Source organism: Pipra filicauda, unplaced genomic scaffold, assembly GCF_003945595.2.
Source record: "Pipra filicauda isolate LSUMZ 115617 unplaced genomic scaffold, ASM394559v2 scaffold477_size481170_pilon, whole genome shotgun sequence".
Classification (NCBI taxonomy): Eukaryota; Metazoa; Chordata; class Aves; order Passeriformes; family Pipridae; genus Pipra; species Pipra filicauda.
In genome coordinates this window covers 404,211-424,165 of record NW_024104617.1, presented here as the reverse complement: position 1 = coordinate 424,165, position 19,955 = coordinate 404,211, and the positions used below count along the sequence as shown (strand labels likewise).

The 19,955-nt window shown below is 38.7% G+C and overlaps 1 protein-coding gene and 1 long non-coding RNA gene across 3 annotated transcripts in view; one reads left to right on the top strand and one right to left on the bottom strand.

Moving 5' to 3' along the window:
- Positions 1–19,955, top strand: part of ARHGAP6 (Rho GTPase activating protein 6) — a 158,693-nt gene that overhangs the window by 17,418 nt on the left and 121,320 nt on the right. The window lies entirely within an intron of this gene.
- LOC113990329 lies at positions 9,675–15,063 on the bottom strand. 2 transcript variants are annotated; one of them, XR_003541609.2, is made up of 3 exons: positions 14,917–15,063; positions 14,687–14,825; positions 9,675–10,375 (listed from the first exon to the last, which is right to left on the bottom strand). It is a non-coding gene; the product is annotated as an uncharacterized LOC113990329 (long non-coding RNA). The 2 variants fall into 2 exon arrangements; XR_005565430.1 differs by lacking the exon at positions 9,675–10,375 and adding an exon at positions 13,987–14,121.

Below are 19,955 nucleotides of genomic sequence, written 5' to 3'. Positions count from 1 at the left end.
TAGTTATTGAATGAAAAGATCGCTCCATTTCAGGCTTGGCTTTGGTAAGTAGGAATGATCTTGTGGAAGAGCTGGCTATGAAAACAGTCCTGGAACAAGTGCTGACAATTTCACTAATTTCAAATGGAAAGTTGAACAAAATGCAGGGAATAAAATTTAGGCAATTAATTAACTTAGAGGGAAGATAGATTAATTAATTAACTTAAAGGGGAGATATTTTTTTTGTCAGAAATCAAAGTCCCTAAGCTGTCAAAACCAAAAATAAAATGTTCTATTGGAAATGCAAATGTAGCATTAACTGCAAGGAGATCCTGCAAAGAAAGATGTGGCTTGAAGGCTAAAGGCTTCTGTGTAAATTGTCAGAAGTCAAGCTGAGTTCTTTGCAGAGGAAACTGATGCAAATAAAAGATGTCCTTCAGACACAAAAACAGGGACTGAAATGAATCCAGGATGCATTGAGGGTGTAGTAGACCTTAAAAATACTATAGAGATGATCTCAAAACTAGATATTTTCTACCTCCACTCTCAATAATTGAGTAATAATGTTGGAGGTGCTATATTAAAACCATGTAATTTGTATAAGTGAGGACCTGAAAAATAGAATCTCTGTTTTAAGAATAAAATGTGTCTGATCTTCCTGGATCCTGAGAACCATATTATAGCCATCCCTAAATGACTGTAATAATGGCCAGAGGTCAAAAGCCCTGTGTATACTCTCTTCACCCTAGCTATATTGATTGTTCTTGTAGAATATATTATTCTCTCTGCAAGGTTTGTGTTGGCTGCCTTAGGTACCAGCTCAAAATTTTGTAGGGGTGTGACACATAAAATCTGATCTCAAGCATTTCTGATAGCTCAGTCCTTCCAGAGCTGCTCACATATGGCTGGAGAATAAGAAATATATTTCTTGCTGTTAAAAAGAAGTAAAAATGTGACTCGGGCACCTATAGGTTGATTATTCTGACATTTGTTGTGTGAAAGAGTTTAAAACAAGTCATTACTAAAAACAAGGAATAATGATGAATGGAAGATAAGAGGAAAATGAAGCATAATTGTGCCAGAGTAATTTGATGGTTCTTTTTTTTTTTTTTTTAGTTTTCTAACTAAACCTTGTATCAGGTGGTTTTGGTAGAGAAAGTGTTTTATACTGTTGCAAACAGCATTGATACAATTTCACCGAGAATAGGAGTACATTTCCAGTGCCCCATGTTCAAGAAAGATTAATATCTGAAGAAATTGTATAAAAACATTTAAGGAAAATAGAGGTACTATCATCTTGAGGACTGGAGGAGAATGGCTTTGCTTTGCAAAGTGAAAGGGAAGATGAGAAGGGTGTGATTATTGTCAATGATTCATCAAGGGAATAAACAGAAAATAAACAATTCTTTCCATTAAAGCACAGCTATGAATCATAAGATAGACATAAATAAACTCAGGTTAGCAATTCTTCCAGGGAAGCAAGTATTTCTCGACCAACCTCACAATCAGTTGATGCTCACCTTCCTCTTCTCATGTTCTTTCATGAAAAGTGTGGCTGGAATGGGAAATACCTCTTTTGCCCAGGATTTGCGGGGTCCACAAGATGTATTGGTTTTCACAGAAGAACTATTTTACATTAAAAAGATTGACATTGGGGAATTTAAGTGGGTTTTGTGTGTGAGGACTATTAGTGTTGTGTATATCTTTTCAAAAGCTCATATTCCACTCTGAATAAATGAAAAATAGAACCTTTAGTATCCATGGAGACAAAACATGCTGGAGGACATAAAAACTGAAAAAGTTAGCATATATTTTCATCTCTAGACTTTATTATGGGATGTATTTATGATGGGGGCAGCTCACTTTATAAGACATAAAATCCTATGCACCAATTGGTCTTCTGGGCTTTAAAGTACATTAATGTCATGAAGGCAGGAAATGCAGAACTTCAGCAAGCAAAGATCAGTAGTCAAGTGCATTAGGAAAGTGAAGATCAAGCTTTGGTGTCACTGGGGCAGAAAAACAGCTTGTAGTTTTACTGCTTTAATCCAATTCTATTTTTCCCACTTTAATTTTTTTACCATTTGTAGTGTAATTTTAAAATATTCATATTTTTTATACTTCCAGATTTCTGCCAAGTGGAAGAAATGTCACTCGGCCATCCCTTCCCCTCTGGTGGGGAATGAGGGTGGTTTTGTCCCCATGTGTCTGGGGACAGGGTGTGATTTGATTCTCGTAAAGGGATGGAGAAGAGCCCTGGGAAGCGCTAGCAAGCCAGTCTGGCAAATATGTGAGGGTTGTGGGGTTTTTTTTTTCTTTCTTTCTTTTTTTTTTTTTTTAAGACAGAAGCTATGCAGCCTTAAAAGGACTTGTTTAAATTTTTGTGTGTGTGTGCTGAGTATGACAAGTTTGTAAGGAGCCAGCGATTCTTGCATCCTTTTAAAGGGAAAATTATAGAATGCTTCACATTCTGTTTGTCACCAAAATGCAGATTTTTATCTCTCACTACGAGTAGAATCATAAAACAGAATTTAGTGAGAAAGAGCGTGAGGTCTCTTTTCATAATTTGCTATTTAAAAATGGGTCAGGAGGCCAGGATTTGCTGGCTTCTAACAACCTTGACATAGCAGGGTCAGAAGGAACCCCCTTTCCTCCTCTCCCCCTCCTCCTGCAAACTCAAACAAGTCCTTTTAAGGCTATATGGGAAGATGGCTGATAGCTAAGGCTATAGGTGCTATGTAAATCATTAAATAAGTGAATTAAATAATAGGAGAAGTAATGGAATGAAATGGAAACCAGAAACAGCAGCAGAAATGCAAAACTCCATAAAAATTATCTGGAGGTTTGGTGCATTTCATGACTTCTTTACCTTAAAATTGGTTCACATGGGTGGGGAGTGCTGTACAAACCTAGCTGAGAGAGGGTCTCAAAGAAGCATGTGAAGAGTGTTTTACAAGCACTCAGTAATTGGCTTCCATGAATTGCTAAAGACTGCATCAGTGGAGGCTTTTTGGATTTCAGTTTATATGGTTTGCTAATGAGAACTCAGTGGTGGAGTGCTTATTTGCCTGTCATTTTTTCAATGTGCTTCCTTAGCTTACAGTTATTTTATCAATAGGCAAATCCTGTGAGTCTTTGAAGAAAGTGAAAAATGTGATTGCTACTTCAGGACAACTTCATTCTTTTCTACATGCCTTACATTTCTGGCTTTTCCCATTTTGAGCTGTTGTGATTAGGTTGCACATTATACCTAACTTTCCTCCCACCAGGCACTGTGCTTAACTAGGCATCACTAGATTTAGAGCTGTTCCTCTTCAGGGTGTGGCTTTATTAGGAAATGTATATTGGTCTGATAGGCATGAGGTGCTTGGTTTTGCAAGCTGATAGAGCAATCTTGTTTTCTTTTTTCTATTCATATATTAATTTAGGTATTAGCATGGGTTTAATGCAGTACCACTTAGATTAGCAAAATGTTAAAATCATTCCTCTAAGTCAAACCCTTAATGCATCTTCTCATCTGTGAAACTCCTCTGGAATGGCCTTGGCTTAGACAAGGCTGCTCTTAGCATGGGCAACAGGCTGTGAGCTATGATCTGGCTAGAAATAAATGTAATGCAGTGAAATCTATCCTGATAAAATTTTTGGCATTGCTACTATTATACATGGAACTTTTAAAACATATTTGATTTCTGTGTGGCTTGTAGAGTAGTGCTGTCTGCAGGACTCATCCTAATCCCTTTAACATGAGTGGGAGTTGTTTCTTCTCTCACTGTTTCTTCCCTCTTGCCCCTGATATTGCTGGTATGTCAGACACTCCAGCACCGCTTAAGCATTCCCAACACTGTCTGTTTTACCTCTGGAAATAGCTTTATTACCAAACTTTGAATAGTGGCTCTTTAACTGGGCACTGACTTCATTTGTAATCATCATGACATGGAGGGCAGAACAACCTTTCCTACTTTATAGGACTCCTCAGTATTTTTATTCCTAATAAATATTAACATGCCGTGGCACTGTACAGACAGTACACGATGGAGCTAAATGTAGTTGTGGATAACTGCTTGCCAACGTGACAAGTTCATCCTCTCTCTGTCTGTCAGTAAAGAACACTAGGGTGGTTGAAGGCATAATGCTATCTTTTCATATTGTCCTCTCCTTAACATTGAGTAAACTTCCATGGCTGATGCTGTTTTGACATCAGTGAAAGTCACATCTCCCATTTGTCATGGAGTATGCCTTTAGCTAGCTCTTTGCATTTTAATCCCTCTCTGTGGGAAAATGTGGTCAGGAGGCATCAAGTTGGGACAGAGCTTTTGTGAAAAAGCTTCCTGGCGAGAAGGCAAGGCAAGGCAAGAGACTTAAGCAGGGCAGTGCTGTTCCCAGCTGAGTCTCAGCATCAGAGAGATGCCAGGATTTGTGCATTTTGAATTGAGCTGCTCATCAATGACCATGAGTTCAAGAGAAAGATACCACTCCTCTGTGGAGGAATTTCAAGGCAGGGAGATGAGCAAAAATCCTCAAAGGAAGAAATGGTCTGGCTTATCTTTATGGTTTTGTGACTCTATAAACCAGCAATTTTTATTTTGAGAATTGCTTTCTTTGATTTGCAGTAAAAGACCAGACTGTTTCCTTGGATTTCTTCCCTAGACACAGAGTTTTGAGCAACTTCACGTAGACTTGAATCTAAATTGAGTCAGCCTCCTCAATGGCATGAAATAGGTAAAGTAAATTCTAAGTGTGATGCATTTTTTTTTTTATTTTTAAACTGAAAGGTTTATTAGCGTGTTAATTTCTTGGGTAGTTTGGTAATGAGTTACTCAGACAAATGTTTTTATTACATCCTTTCTTACTTATTTTTTTTATTTATCCTCTAAAGGAGAACTCTTGATTTTGGCGTTGGTTTTCATTGGCCGCATTTAGATGAAGTATAAGCGTGCAACCGTCATGCTTTCATGTGCTGCATAGTGAAAAAGACTGTGCTATCATTTTGAATTATGAAGAAATTTGTTTTCATAAAAACTATGAATATTCTGTGAGATGTAATTATTTATCACAATAGGTACTTTTTATTTCAACATGTACTAATTAGAATGTTAATAAGCCCTCAAATTGAAGACTGGCGGTGAAGGTTTGGGGAAAATAGCATTATGTACTAATTTGTTTTTTTAAATACTATTTTGCCACTTATTTTCTCAGCTGATTGGTAAACTACTGTAGATAAGTTTCTGTTTATCTGACGGAAGAAGTTTTATGGGGTTAAAACAGTTTTTATTTCTTCTGTGAAAGTTGGAGAATGAAAAGTAATAACTCTCTTGGGTCTACTGATAAGCTTCAATGAATGACACTGTCAGTTAAAAAAGCCATACTTCTGTATATGCATTCTTGCTAGTTTTACGAGTGCTGTCTAATATGACTTTTACCACGGAAAGATTAGAAGTTATCTGTTTTTTTTCTCTTCATTTTTACAGCTATGGAGAATAGTTAAGATTGGAAGGGTACCCCTGGAGATAGACTAGTCCAACCCCTGCTCAGAGCAGGGTCAGCTGTTGCTCAGGGCTGTGTCCAGTTGTGTTATGGCTATCTTTGTGGACAGAGACTACACAGCCTGTGTGGGCATCCAGTGCCAGTGTTTGACCACCCTCTCTGTAAAGTGTCTTCTTATATTTAAGTGGAATTTCAGTCTATGTCCACTGTCTCTTGTCTGGTGAATGGGCACTACAGAGAAGAGTCTTTATTTCTCCCCCCCAGTCACGTATTTCTACACATGGATAAGACTCCCCTAAGGCGTGTGCTCTCCAGCTCTTTCAGCCTTCCCTTCTAAGAGAGATGCTCCTATTCCTTAGTCATGCTTGAGAACCTGCTGCAGTCCCTGTCTCTTGTACTGTCTCTCCAGAGCTTGACCCTGCATTCCAAGTATGCCTCAGCCATACTGAGCAGAGGGGAAGGATCCTCTCCCTTAACCTGCTGGTGACATTTTTTCTAATGCAGCTTATACAGCCTAGGAAGCTGATGGCCTTCTTTTCTATGAGGATGCACTGCAATTTCAGAACCAGGAACTCTTCTGCAAAGTTGTTTTCCAGCTTGGTGGCCCTGCTATATTTGGCTTGTATGCTGGGCAGTTCTGGTGTTACGCCCAAATTTCCCTAGAGGTCTGGCAGGTTGGATGTGATGTGGGCCTGAGAGGTGACCTTGTCATTAGGTTTGTGTACCTCTGTGCAGCATGCCTGCCCTGTCCTGCAGGTACCACAGGCAGTCTGCATGCCCATTAACTCTGCAGCATTTGACAACTGTAGCTGGCTTGTGAACGTTATGATGGCTGCTTGACATAACTGCAGTGGTCTGCTGGGAAACATGGTCCCGGGGGGGAACCAATACCATGTGCTCAGTTTGTTCACACAGTGTGGACAGAAATACATGAGCTTGGTTCTGCATTAAGTTTTCTCTGTTGTTGGTAGCTCCATGTCTCTACCTTACACCAAAATGTGAGCTGGCATCTGAAAGGTTTTGGCACAGAGAGAATTGCTCTTATCCTCAAAAGCCAGTGTAGATCTGTTATTATTACATACCCACTTTCCCTGAGTGGTTTGTAGATGCAAGCCTTCTCTCTTTTAGTGTGGATCTTTCACTCACATTAAGGAAAAACCTTGGATGTAAACCAACAAAACAGTAAGATTCAGGAGCAGACATGGTACCTGTCACTAGTCTTGGGTTCCTATTTTAGTTATACTGGTTTGCAAGTCACCACTCCTTGAGTTTTCATGTGTATGAAATTAAAGAAGCTGGAAAGCTTTATGCATGGTTCAGGACCAAGAAGTTCTGCATGTGGACTTAATGCATCTTGCAAAATCTTTATCAAACAGGAATAATGTTTTGAAACAAAAGCAAGGAAGTCAAAGACCCCTAACATTTTCATCACAACTTTACACCACAATAATTTTGTAAAGGCATTAAGTATTTTTTTTGTCAGATGTAAAGATGCAATTCTATCTTTCTGAATGCATAAGACTGCCAAAATTATAATCCTGGTTATCCAGTTAACACTTTTCTTCCTCTAAGGAAGGAAAACTTAATATCCATATAATGCCAATACATGAAAGAATTAATTGCTTTAATAGGCAAACACTCAAAAGTACTGAAGCCTTGAAGCCCAGCCTGAAGATGTCAAAAGAACAATTAGATTTTTTCTTTTTTTTTTTTTTTTAAATTGTATGACCTTGTATCAGTGATGAAAATATCTAATATTACTTCTGTATTTGAAGCCAAGGTAAATAAATGAGTATGAAAGTCCTATGTAAAACTCCCCCTCCCTTTGACTTGCTGACAGTAGATATTTTTTTATCCCAAAGATGTACAGCATTTAAAAGGATTTATCATTTTTAGGCTCAGTGTTAGTGTCATCCTGAAAAATGCATGTTGCCTTGCAAGGATGCCTTGGAGGATGAAAATTCCAAAGCAGTTACTTGGTTTGCTCCACACGTTCACCAGAACACTGAAGAATTAAACTTGCCTTTAGGTGTTCTTCAACAAGTGGTCTTACATGGTAGCTACTAAATAAGGAATAGAACAGAGAAATGCTTATTTGATAACTTCTGGAAAAATAAGTTTGACTGAAAAACCTGATAGACTTTGAAATGAGAGTTAAAAAGTATTTATATTGGTAGTAAGGTCCCGTGGAAGACTGGTAGTATCTTCCAGCCACAGGCTGTTGTGATGAGCCATACCTTACCTGTAGGGAAGAAGAGAGCAACTGTTGCAAGAGAATGAACCAGTTCTGAAGTCACTGAGATAAAACCAGCTGGACCAACCATCTTCAGTCCGTGAAAGGAAAGGGGGAAGAAGAAGAAGAAGAGGGCTGAACTTCTTAGCAGAAAAGAGAAAATGACTTTTCTGTTATTTTGGATGCTTCTCAGAACCAGTCAGTTAGCCAAATATTTGTGTTTATAGTGTGAGGTGATTTGTCATTGCTTTGTAGCTTTCCTTTGGACTGTGAATGTATGCTCTTGGAGGTGTGCAAGAATAAGGAATGTGCCTGGACTATGTATGCTGTTGTGGAAATGATTAATGATTTGGGAGTCTCCTTTTGTAACAGTGGCTGTTTCTACTCACTGTGAGCAGTATTCATCTTATGTGATGTGCACGAAGTTTTTGGACTGAACTGCTAATACTCCTCAGTAGAAGAATCCCTAAAAGATCTTGACTGAATTAAGTACCTGTGTACCTGTCTGTCCTTTAATTCTTAGGAGCTAGGATTTAATAATACTTTCTAACTGGGAAAGAGTGAGTTTGTTTGACTGTCAGTAGCAAGAAGTGTCACATTGTTAGTGTTTGGGAGGCATTAATGTTTTGTTGTATTGCTAAACACAAACATCCCACTGGGTATTTGGAAGCTCACAGTGCCAGTGTCCTCTTGGAATTTAAAATGGAAAGCTACTAGGTCTGTCCCTTTTGGGGAGCTGCTCTCTGGAGTCTGTGACTGTGTTCCCCAGTCCATCAGAGAAACTCTTCATCAGTAGGATGAAATGAATATTAGAGATGACATATTAACTCTTCCACTTTATCTTTACAGAAGACTTTATACCTTTTTTTGTTCCCTACGGTTCCCTCACTGTCTCAGTCAAGGTTACCAAGCTGATTGTCATGTACACAAAATCCTCTTATCCCTGGCAGTGTATGTGATTATAACAGGCCCAGGTTCAGTGACAGACAGGCCGTTCTAGCATAGATCAGTTAAATCATCCAGATGGTAGAAGCTACTTCTTTCAGATTTTATCAGATTCTGCTTTAGGAATTGCCTTGGCTGGTACTACTGAGAAGTAAGGCGTGGGGCCTTTGAGGGGCAGGAGGTAGCATGTACTTTATGTGTGGTAAATGGACAAGTGTGTGCCGCTGTTCTTGCATGTCTCCTGCCGTGGTACGAGTGAGAGGGGTAACTCCCTCCTGAGACATTTCTGAGGTGGGAACCTAGCACAACAGAAGCCCGTTGTTGAGTGTCTGATGGCAATATAAATTTTTGTTAGTGTAACTGACTGTAGTGTTTGAGGTAGGTGCTGAAAAGGTGAAATGCTCTCTTCTTGTACCTTGTTACCTTGGGTGAAGATATCAGACCCATCTGTTGTCATTTAAGGTAATCAGTACTTGTTCTTCAGAAAGTGCTGCATTTTTATCAATTGGTATTTTCGTATCTGCTTTTAACTCTCCATTACTTAAAATATTATTAGAAGCTACAAAATAACTCTCCTCATGCACCTTTATTTTCTTTTGTAAAAGTATTGGAGCCCTTTGTCATCTTCACATTAGACGTTGAGAAGACTCCACTGATGACAGCCATGTTAGGGAAGAGAATGAGGTTATTTTAAAGACATATTTGAAGGATTTTTCTCGTACTAAATTTTTACATGTAATAAGACTGTCTCTTTTTATATTGACCTGACTGAGCACCATGATGGTATCCAGCAAGGATCTGCCTTGTGATGGCCTGCCCTGCCTGTAGGCCAGGAGGGTTGATCCTCCCTGTTAAAAAGAGTGGTTGGTGCGATGGTTGTGTGTCACACAGGGGAGATGCTCATGGAGGAAGTGTGCGTGTACATGCTGTCCCACAACGCCTTGGACTGTTGATGTAATTGGTTTATGCTGAGAGAAAAACTCTTATTACAGTCTAGTAGGATGGCAAACCACAATCAAAACAGTTGCATTCGTACGCAATGTGAAGAAGCTCATTTAATCCTTGGGCAAGTTTCAGAGGTCAAGTCCTTTCATCTCATTGCCTTGGCAGAGGCCCAGTGCTGAGGGAGAGTCCTGTCCTTGCCCTGTAATTCGTCCTCCAGACGGCCTCCCCGGCCAAAGGAGACTCCATCTTCCTCAGATGTGTTATCTCCCTGGACCTGGTGAATGCACGCACAGAGCCGCTATGCTGGAAATGTGTGTTGCTTAATCGTCTTTTAGAGCAGTCCTTGATGGTTCCCTTCAGGCCCCCTGATCTCCTCCTGCCCTCAGCAGGGTTGCATACATGTAAGGGTTTAGGCAGCCATGGCACGGTAGGTTTCCACACAGATACAGTGAGATGGCACCACACGAGTGGAAGTGAAAGGGCTGATGTACTGATGTATGGTGTAAAGGCACCAAGGATAGATAGCAGGCTAAGGAAAATGGCAGACAGTGGTATGTAAGAGCAAATGTAAAGCACAACCTGAGAGGAGTGAGAAGGGCAGAAAAATATAGTTGGTCTGAAGCTGCTGCACTTGCTCAAGAGAAAAAGTGGATGACCTACTTTGGTACAGTTTGAGGGAAGCTTAGGGATGACCACAGGCGTATTAGGCTAGTGCTGTCAGAAGTGCTTGTAAACTGCTTGTCTTCTGCCTTATTTTTAGGATGTGCTACACATGTGTTGCTCTGTCACCTGAAAAAATGAGAGAAAACCAGTGAAAATTTGGCTATATGCTAGCCCTGGGTTTTTCATGAGCAGGGAAGCTGAAAGCATTGTCTCTAATAAAACCTGCATCTTCTCAGAGTAACTTCCATACTGCTGGTGCACTCAGTTTGCCCAGTTATGTTCCTCGTGAATGCAACATTCAAAATATTTACAAGAGCTGATGCCTTGGAATGTCCCAGTAAGCTTTGGGGTGGTGTGGACTAGCAGCTGCGGTGGCCTCTGCTTTCTTGCTGCCAGGTGGGGTGCCTGCAGGGAGTCTCCATCTCATCCTGAGCTTTCCTTTCCGAGGAGTTTATTTAACACTTGTCAGTTATTTATGATGTTAAAGCCAGCTTTTACGGGAAAGTCACATTAATTCATGCAAAGTGAGCGGTAGGAGTATATGGCTAAAAAGGTATCAAGAGCTGTGTGGCTTGAAAAGGTAGAGATTTATTCAAAAACAGTACACTGCTCTCATTTCCCAGAATACACATAATCAAGGAGATAAGTTTATATTAAACGGGCGGGCACCAAAAAATAAAAAAACTCTTTAAGGCTTGGTCTCAGGAGATATGGAAAGTTCTTGTTAAGCATTAAGCATCTGGGGAACCTCTCACCTTTCACATGCTCAGGCCTATACAGGGTTGAACATCTGCAGACCTTTTTAAATTTTGTTTTATTGTCATCTAGTTGCCAAGTTGTCTAATACCTTCTCAACAGTAAGAGACAGGGACTAGTTACCACATATGAAGATGTATTAGAAAATAAATTATAGTTTTGTGGTTAAATGTTCTTTTTGACCTTGTAGCTTTTTATTTGTTTAAAAATTACTTTCCATGTGGCAGTGGCAGATGTCTGTGTTTCTGTCAGAATATTCACATCAGTGCATTATTTTTGCTGATGTGCTGTACAACTTTTGAAATGTCAAATTACGGGAGAATCCTAGGAAAAAAGCGATTAAACATCCTTAGTTGCTTTACAGTGTATGTACAATGTGGTTCTATTGCGTTATTTATAAGAGAAGAATATTTAATTTTTAGTCTCCTTCATATAAAAAAACCCCACCAAAATTCTGCAAGGTTAAAATAAATATCAGAAACAGGGCTTTTAGAGAGGTTTCACGGACTCTTACTCAGATGGAGGATTTTTTTATCATGTGGATATGTTCTGCCACATTTTCTATTACATATAGCTTAAAAGGCTTGATTGTCACTTGCAATAATGTTCCTCTGCATTTCTCTGACTATGTAGAGCAGCTAATAGTGGGAGAATATATATACTCTGAAGATACCTGATGGGACAGCAAGACTTAAAACAGCTTTCCCAAAGAGTTTACATTTTGGAAATGTAAGCAAGTTACATCAAGGTAAATGTTAGTTTGCTGCGTATCGCCTGTTAAGTTTCTGAGCATTACAAATGCTCTTACTCCATGATAGACAAAAAATGGCTTGTTCTTTTGCCACTAAAGGGAAATGTAGTTCATATTCGTTGTGGAGTTGCTGTGTGAGCAGAGTCTTCTCAGCTGTAGTCTTGTCACAGAGTTTACCCAGTGGCAATGCTGCAGCAGCTGCCTGATCTGCCAATGTTTCAAGCTCAGAAGGAATCAGACAACTACTAATGAATGCTGTTTGAGTAAGAGTAGAAGCAGGCAAAGCAATGTAGTAATGGGGTTGGTTGAGAGATTAATGCACCTGTATTCACAGTCATTGTCCTTTTTTGTTAATGCATTGCTAGGATACAGTATGGACATAAAAAAAAGTGAGGAAGAAGATACACTGAAGAGAGTCAGGAAGTCTAAGGGGAGGAAATGGGGAAGGGACAATGTAGAGTTCATCCAGGCAGATTAGGTGGATTAGAAGACAAGTATTGTAGGGAAAGGGACAAGATCAATGAGGGGCAGGTCAAATGACTCCTGAGGAAGATCTTTAATAATAATAAGCAGTTGAGAAAATAGGTCATGTTTTGACAGGCGACCCGAAGATTTTGTAGATCAAGAAGTAAATCTTAATTGAATGAAAGAAGTGAGTAATGGTTAAGTACAGTCATAAAGGATGTGTGTTATGTTTTTCTTCTTTGTCTACCATGAAGGTAGTTACATGGCCAGTTTTGGAGAATCAGCATTAAAGATTAAGGTAAAATCCTGTGTGACTGAATTCAGTTTGTGTAGTCCCACTGCCTTCAGCAGAGTATTTCTACTCTTAAGCTTTCAGTATCTTACTAACCAAACTGAAAGCATGAAATATACCTGAAGAGCTCTTTTAAAAATTTGTATTTTAAGATCTGAACCTATATAGGGATTGCTTTTTTGACATTTACAGTTCTCTGCATTCTAGCTTGTTGTTTAAAATAGGGATCAAAGAAATCCCAGAATTTAATTTTTTTTTTACAGAGAATAATGGCATTATGACAAATCTTAAATTATAGTTGTCCTAACTTAAACTTTTTGACTTTTTTGAGGTAGAATCTTGCATTCTGAGGCCAATATAACATGTCAGTATAACTGTGTGTTCTTCCTTCTCTTTTACTGGCTTTTGTGGCATGTTACTTCACTTCTTGGTAATTTGAGTTCCCCTGTTTTTCTGTTGATTTTGAGAATGTCTGGCATTCTCCTTGTTTCAGTTATTAGAGATCAACAGCTTTCTTTATTACTGTTTTTGTAGGTGATGAATGTGAGTGACTTTGAGAGATGGCCTTTCTTATATGGTTGAGATGCTCTAAAGCATTAGAACAGCAGTCACTCCATACAAAACAAATATCTGCTGTTTCTACCCTACTGTGCTAATGTTAACTAGGTTTAGGATTTCTATTGTTGGATTGTATTTTTCCAGTGAAATCTTTTAGTGAAGCTGTCAGACATTGATTAAATTAGTCAGTACATTTCTTTATAAAGTTTTTTTTTTAATCCTTCCCGAAGTTTACATCAACGTACGGTGTATGTATGAAAGGTGCTTATAACAAGTTAGTCAATATGAATATTAGCATGTATGCAGATTACGATAATTAGTGGGCTATGGATGGATGAAAAAATGAGTAAGTGTGGAGGATGCCTACTTAGTGTTCCTTTTGGTGAATTGTTAAGTGTCAGACAGGAGGGGAAAGAAGTTGTTGAAGTCCATAACTTTGTTATAAGAACATAAGTACCACCTTCCTGTGTTGTATTCTGTCTTGGAATAACTGCTATAGTCTCATTTTCATGTATGTACTACAAAGTCTCTAACATATGCATTTTCTTAAAGTATTAATTTTTAAAATCACCTTGGAAACTCATCAGTCAAATGTAGTTGATATAATTCTTTATGCTGTTGCACTCTCATCTTTTTTTTGTAAGTTGTTGACAGATTAAAGTGAACACTTAGCTAGTAATAAGCTTTTATTTTATTTTTTCATATAAAAACTTCTAATAGGTCATGACTTGGAGGCACTTCATTTTTGTCTGTGCCAAACTCAAAAGCAACCAAAAAAACCACTCCTCTAACAACAAAAAACTCAAACATGACTAAGGATGTTGTAAACCACAGTGAGATACAGGAGAGAAATGGAAAAATCTGTTAATAACTTGAATTAAATCCTTTTTTTCTTACATCCCTTACCATAGCGTGACAAGTGGAAAAACTCCTTGAGTTTCACTGAAACAGTAAAAATTTCCATGTTTTATTGTGGCATTCTTCAAATGTATTTTTCCTCAATTTTTTAATTACAGATTTTCAGCTAAGCTGTGAAGTGGGACAACTGACCTACGTGCAAGATACAGAGAGAGAGAGAGGGAAAACATTTAAAGCATATTTTATGTCCTTGTACAACATTTCTGTCTGGTAGAATATAATAAAATATTTAATAAAGAAAAGTGGAAGAGAGTTGGACATAGAATTTGTAATAGGAGGACTTGACTTTAAAAACTTGAAATATTTGCCCTTAGTAATTTGCCTTTCTTGCTTGCCAATAGAATTATTTTCAACAGTCTCAATCCTTTTTCAGTATATTGTATTGTGAAAAAGCAATAACTGAAAGACCTAAGCTGGTACAGAAAAACTATTCAGTTCAAACTGAAGAGACACAGTAAAAAATTGCTTTGGAATCGTAAATGGTTCCCATGTGTAAATAAAAATAGAGAAAAATCATTCTGAATTGAACCTTCATGTCACACAAATACAAAACAAATCAGAAGCTCAGTTGAATAAATGTATGGGAAATACTTTTAAGATTCGTAAATAGCAATCTGTATAAATGTTCTGTATAGTTTAATTGTTTCACATTGATTCCTTCTTGTTTTGCAAGCGGTTAAGATTTGGTGGGTTTTACCTGTTTCAACTGGAAGTATTTTTGAGTCCTCTGTCTTGCTGTCCCATATGTTTTATCAAGACAGTAAATTAGGTTTCAGTGCTCAGCTGCTTGTCCTGCCAATCCAATCTTCAAATCCACCTGGAGTCTCTCTTGAGTCCTGCAGGATGTGGGTGAGAGCTGGTGATGCTGAGGAACACCTCACCCTGGGTGAGGTGGAGGATCCTGGGGCAGGCACCCTGGGCACCCACCTCTGATGCAACTGGCCTCCTGCTCACTCTTCTGTGTGTCGCAATTTCCATGCTGGCACTTGTGGCCTGAGGAGGGTGAGCAGGCCTAGAGTTGGCATGATACAGGCCTGTTCTAGATGTTGAGTGTAGCCATTCAGCACTCTGAAGTGATGTAAGTTGGGACGTAGGCATCTGCTGCTCCTTTGGGGTCGGTCTGAGGAGCTGCTCGCTCCGCGCGCAGGCGGTTCTGGAAGTGGTCGGTTGTAACTGCCCTTCCCAGTGGGGTGCTCTGGTTTCTGTTGCAAGCTTCGAGGGTTTAAGAGCAAAATATCAAGACTGACTGTCCTTTTTGCAAACCATTTTGCAAAAATGTAGTTTTTTCCCAGTTGGTAACTGTACCGGCTTTTGTGGAGGTGCATAAGAACTGTGTGTGGTCATCAGTGCTTCTGACAGAATTGGGATTTCACTTCTAAACAAGACATGTGGCTCAGACACAAGAAGTGATGGAGGGTCAGGTGCTGGAGGTAGCTTTCTGACCTCTCTGACTTCTCCAGCTCTCCAAGGGTGTTTTTTACTCTTCATTGCTCAATGGGCTCTTTTTTATGCATGTCACCACTTAATGTTTTTATAGCTCTTGTGTGTAAACAGATATTGCCATGGAGTTTATTAGCCTATCTTCTATTTTGCTGCTGATTGTCGTTCTAAGATGTTTTTACCAAGGACTATTATAATTAATTATAAATAGTTAAATAATTGTTTAGAAATGCTCTGACTCAAGCTTATTATACACATGAGGACTAATTTAATTTTTGTTGGTAAATGGGAACTATTTTCCTTAACAGTTTGGGACTCTGAGCAGCAGAAGGGTCTGCAAGCAAATTAATCAGGGTGAAAGTAGTAAAAACAGCACTGCTTGAGCTCCTCTCCTCTCTTCCACATGGGAAACATGACGTTTTCTAACCAGATAGTGGGAATGTTTTCTTCTGCAGGCCTGAGTCACTTGTGAGGAATGCTAAGATTAATGCACAAGATTAATTTTCTCACTGCTGTCTTCTCTGCTGCAAAAATGGAAGTTTGCTTGCCTTTGAACTTTTCTCTCATTTCCAGCAAAATTTCAGATACTCTGACCCGATTCAAACCCAGTGTTGTTCTGTAAAATCTGTAAAATTTGTTCTTGCCTTTTAGTGACCATGAGGACAGAAGTCAGTGCATGTCTTTTTTGGACTTAGCTTATTTTAGAGTACAGCAATTAATCTTTCTGTTTGCTCTAGTGCACTTTGTGTCCATCTCCAATATACAGAAAACTTTCTGTTCTCACAAAACTGTGAACCCGAGTTTTTACTTTATCAGAGTTCCCTAGATGTACAGAATCAGTTTAATTCAGATTTTTTCCATTTTCAACATCATATTAATTATACCTAATCTATAACAACAGCTGTTCTGAAAAAGCATTTTTATTTATGTCAGATACATTAAAATCAAAGAAGAGATAAAAGATGCCTTCCCAGGTTGCTCCAGAGTAAGCACTACTGTATATATATTGAGTCTCATGCAAGATTCATGACTGACAGCGGGGCAGTTTTTAATGCACGTTATTTCACTAAGACATGTATTGCACAAGTATTCCCACTGAATTCGGGCAAAAAGATTTAAGGCTCAATCTGAAATGAATACCTATTGAAGTATTTTAGGAAAAGCAGTAACACAAAAATGAATTAATGTTCCCCTGGGTAATGCACCTTAATTTATATAATTTTTAAGATTTAACATACATAGTTGAAAGCCATCATAAAGGAAAGGAGTGCAACTGGATTTTTCTCTGTGGCTTGTAAATAACAACATGTTCTGTGTACTATCCCTAAAGGAGCAAGAACAAAGTTCCAGGTACCTTTCTTTGCACTTTGGGCCCGGCATTAGTTTCCAGCAGTAACTGTAGGAGTTTTGTCCTGCTCTAGGTACTGCTATTCCTTTCAAGGCTTCAGGGGAAATTCCTGGCTTTCCTAATGCCCTCCCTATGTTCCAGTGTTGATGCCTACAGAGGAGGGAGAGAAGGTGGCCTGGAAGTGGTAATGCTGGCTTTGGGCCAGGCAGTGTCTTTCTCTCTCTTATTTGATTAAAAGGAAATCAGCTTGGTAGCAGTTAAAAAGAAATGCAGATGCACTTGGTATGATCATGTGCAGGTACCACTCCTGTGCATCATGTGTGCCTGCTAATGGTCATCAGCTGCCTTCTCTTTGATGCTCATATGCTTAAGTAATTATTCCAATCAAAACTACAAAAAAAAAATTAATTTCCATTTAAGACAGACTGCTTTCTCAGAAAGGCTTATTTGTCAAAAACACATGTAAAATCGTATTCCACTGATGTAATTGAAATATCTGCCTTGTTCTTCATTTAGGATAGATGTTTACTCAGGTTTTCTGTAGTATTAAGGGACAGAGATTGTCTTGTAGCAAATGTCCTATTCTGCTCTTTGATGGGATTCTGGTTCTTCACTGTGATGGACGGATCATAGAGGTTGACAAAAAAGATAACATTAAAACTCTTGAAAGTTTGTCTCCTCATTGAATCAATGAGAAGACCTAAATAGTAATTGAAATGATAATTAAAATTTGACAAGCTGCCAAGATTTGTATATCACGTTATTGTTCTTTTTCAATAGTGCATTATTTTTTGAAATTATTCATTACTCTTTTGGCCTTTTTTTTTTTTTCTTTCCTGCCTTCCTGCATCTGATTGCTCATTTCAGTTCTCCTAATTTTCTAATAATCTGAATTTTTATTTGCCTGTTGTCAACACCCTATTTCATTTTGTGTTCTCCTTGTTTACATTTGCTGCTTTTCCTCCAAAGGTCTCTGACTCTGTTGCTTTCCTGCTCAGTCTCATATTGGGTACTCATTAACTTCCCATGAATTATTCCCTTCAGGTATTCAATGCTTGCTTCTACAATTTTTCATGACCTTGCTTTTGTTCCTTTCTCTTTATACCAGAATCAAGACTTGTCATTGTTCCTGTTTACCAGTATAATTTTCTGAGACTCTTGTACATTTAGGTAGAAAGAAAGGCAAGCATATATTTTTGTGTGCTTAATGAGGCTAGAAATTAATTATAAGTGTAAAAGATAAAATCTCTCCCTTGACTCTGAGACTCAAATTTCATGTGAGTTCTCTATTTACATAACCTTGTGATTTCTGACTATCCATATTCAGAGTAACCCCTTTCTATTTTGCCCATATCAATGCATTGTCAATTTAGGACTACTTCTCTGATCAGTAAAAAATTTCAGGTAACATGGATGAAAACTCCAATTTAGTCTAAATTTGGGGGGGGGGGGAATTTGTCTTACTAAGACTTACTGAAAATATCTGAAGCACCACACAGATTGTAACAGGCCAACACAGATCAAACTCAAGAGGAGACAGATTGAATCATAAACTGCAAGAGACTTTCTGAACATCTTCCTGAGGCCTTCTTGAAAAACATTTGTTTTATTTATGGTGTATGTTACCCCCCTATGTTTCTAAACAGACAAGAAAGAGCAGTCAAGAGTCATAAGAGTCCAGAAATGTACTTGAAATGTAGCACTCTTCACACTGTGTTCCAGCCTGAGTGACAACAGTTGCTGCGAAGCATCTGGAGAAGAGAAAGGATTAAGCCCTGGATCTTGAATGATGCACTCATACTTGGGCAGTCAACATCAGGGTGTGGTCCACATCTGAGACTGGTGCTGGACTTCTATTCCTGCTTCTGCGAAGCTGACCTTAAACAATTTCCTTGGGACTAAATTAAAATAGGGAGGGAAGTGTCAAACTGCAAAGTTGTAACAGACCTTTGAAATGCTTGGCTTTTTCTGGAGGGGAAACTACATCCTTGAGTGCGTGCCTGAGCTCACTATGCAATGGAAAGAAGAAGCAGGTGCTGTATCATAGACCTGCTGCGATGCCAGACAGGGCTACACAGGACCCAGAAGACATGGGTTCACTGTTCTCCAGTGTGACCTGGCAGGAGGTTCAAACTCCAGTTTCTTGAAAGAGCTACAAACCACTAGGTTAGAGAATAGCCTAAAATCAGGAATTCCTTTGTTTGTCTTATGTTTGCACTAGTTGATTATGTCTTTGCTTTGGTTTTTGGTTTTGGTTTGGGTTTTTTTTGTTTGTTTGTTTGTTTTGGTTTGTGGTTTGTTTTTTTTTTTTTTTTTTTTTTAATTATGGTGGTGGTGGTGGTGGCGACTGTTTTTTGGCTTTGGTTTGAGGGTTTTGTTTTTTTTTTCCTTCACTCTTTTCTTAGTTTTGTTTTGGTTTTTTTTCCCCAGAAATATATTCCCACATCTGCATAGTATTCTAGCCATGAAGCTTTTCTTTTACAGAAGAGCCTAGTTCCATGTCTCGGAATGGAAGCTGTGGTCATCACTTGTTCCTGTAAACACATTGCCTTTTATGTGTACCTCTAGAAGACCACCTCCTGAACTTCCTGCCTGTTCAATCACTGCTGTGTGGACCTTAGGGCAGTGTGGCAGGGCTGAGGTATGAGGATTGATTGTAAACTGACATTTCATTGACCATGCCAGAAGGGCTGTAGAAGCCTGGGCAATTTTCCTGGGCTGACTTTAAATGCCTATGTACAGTCTCTGTTAAGCATCTAACACAAACCTTTCATTTTGATCATCTCACATGTAAATTGGAGTGATTATTGAGAGCTGGATACTTCACAGGCATATGGATTGGCCCCCTCTGCTGCTTTGGATTCAGTATGCTGTATATGTCATTATGAACATTGTAAACTTAATCGTGGTAGATTTTGTTCTTACTAGTCACAAGTCTCAAATGATGTGAGGTATTATTCCCACTTGATTTTTAACACTGCTCTTTTTTGTGAGAGTAGAGATGTTCATTTTCAAAGTAAAATCAAGCAGTCATTCTTTATGCTCTCAAAATCTATCAAGAAACAAAGGCTTACCTTCTTTTGATTTTTGTCTGTGTAGGATCTTGTGTAGCAACCAACGTGTTAGTCCTTAGACTGAACTTTTCTACATTATTAATATGACTTTTCGAGGTTTTGCA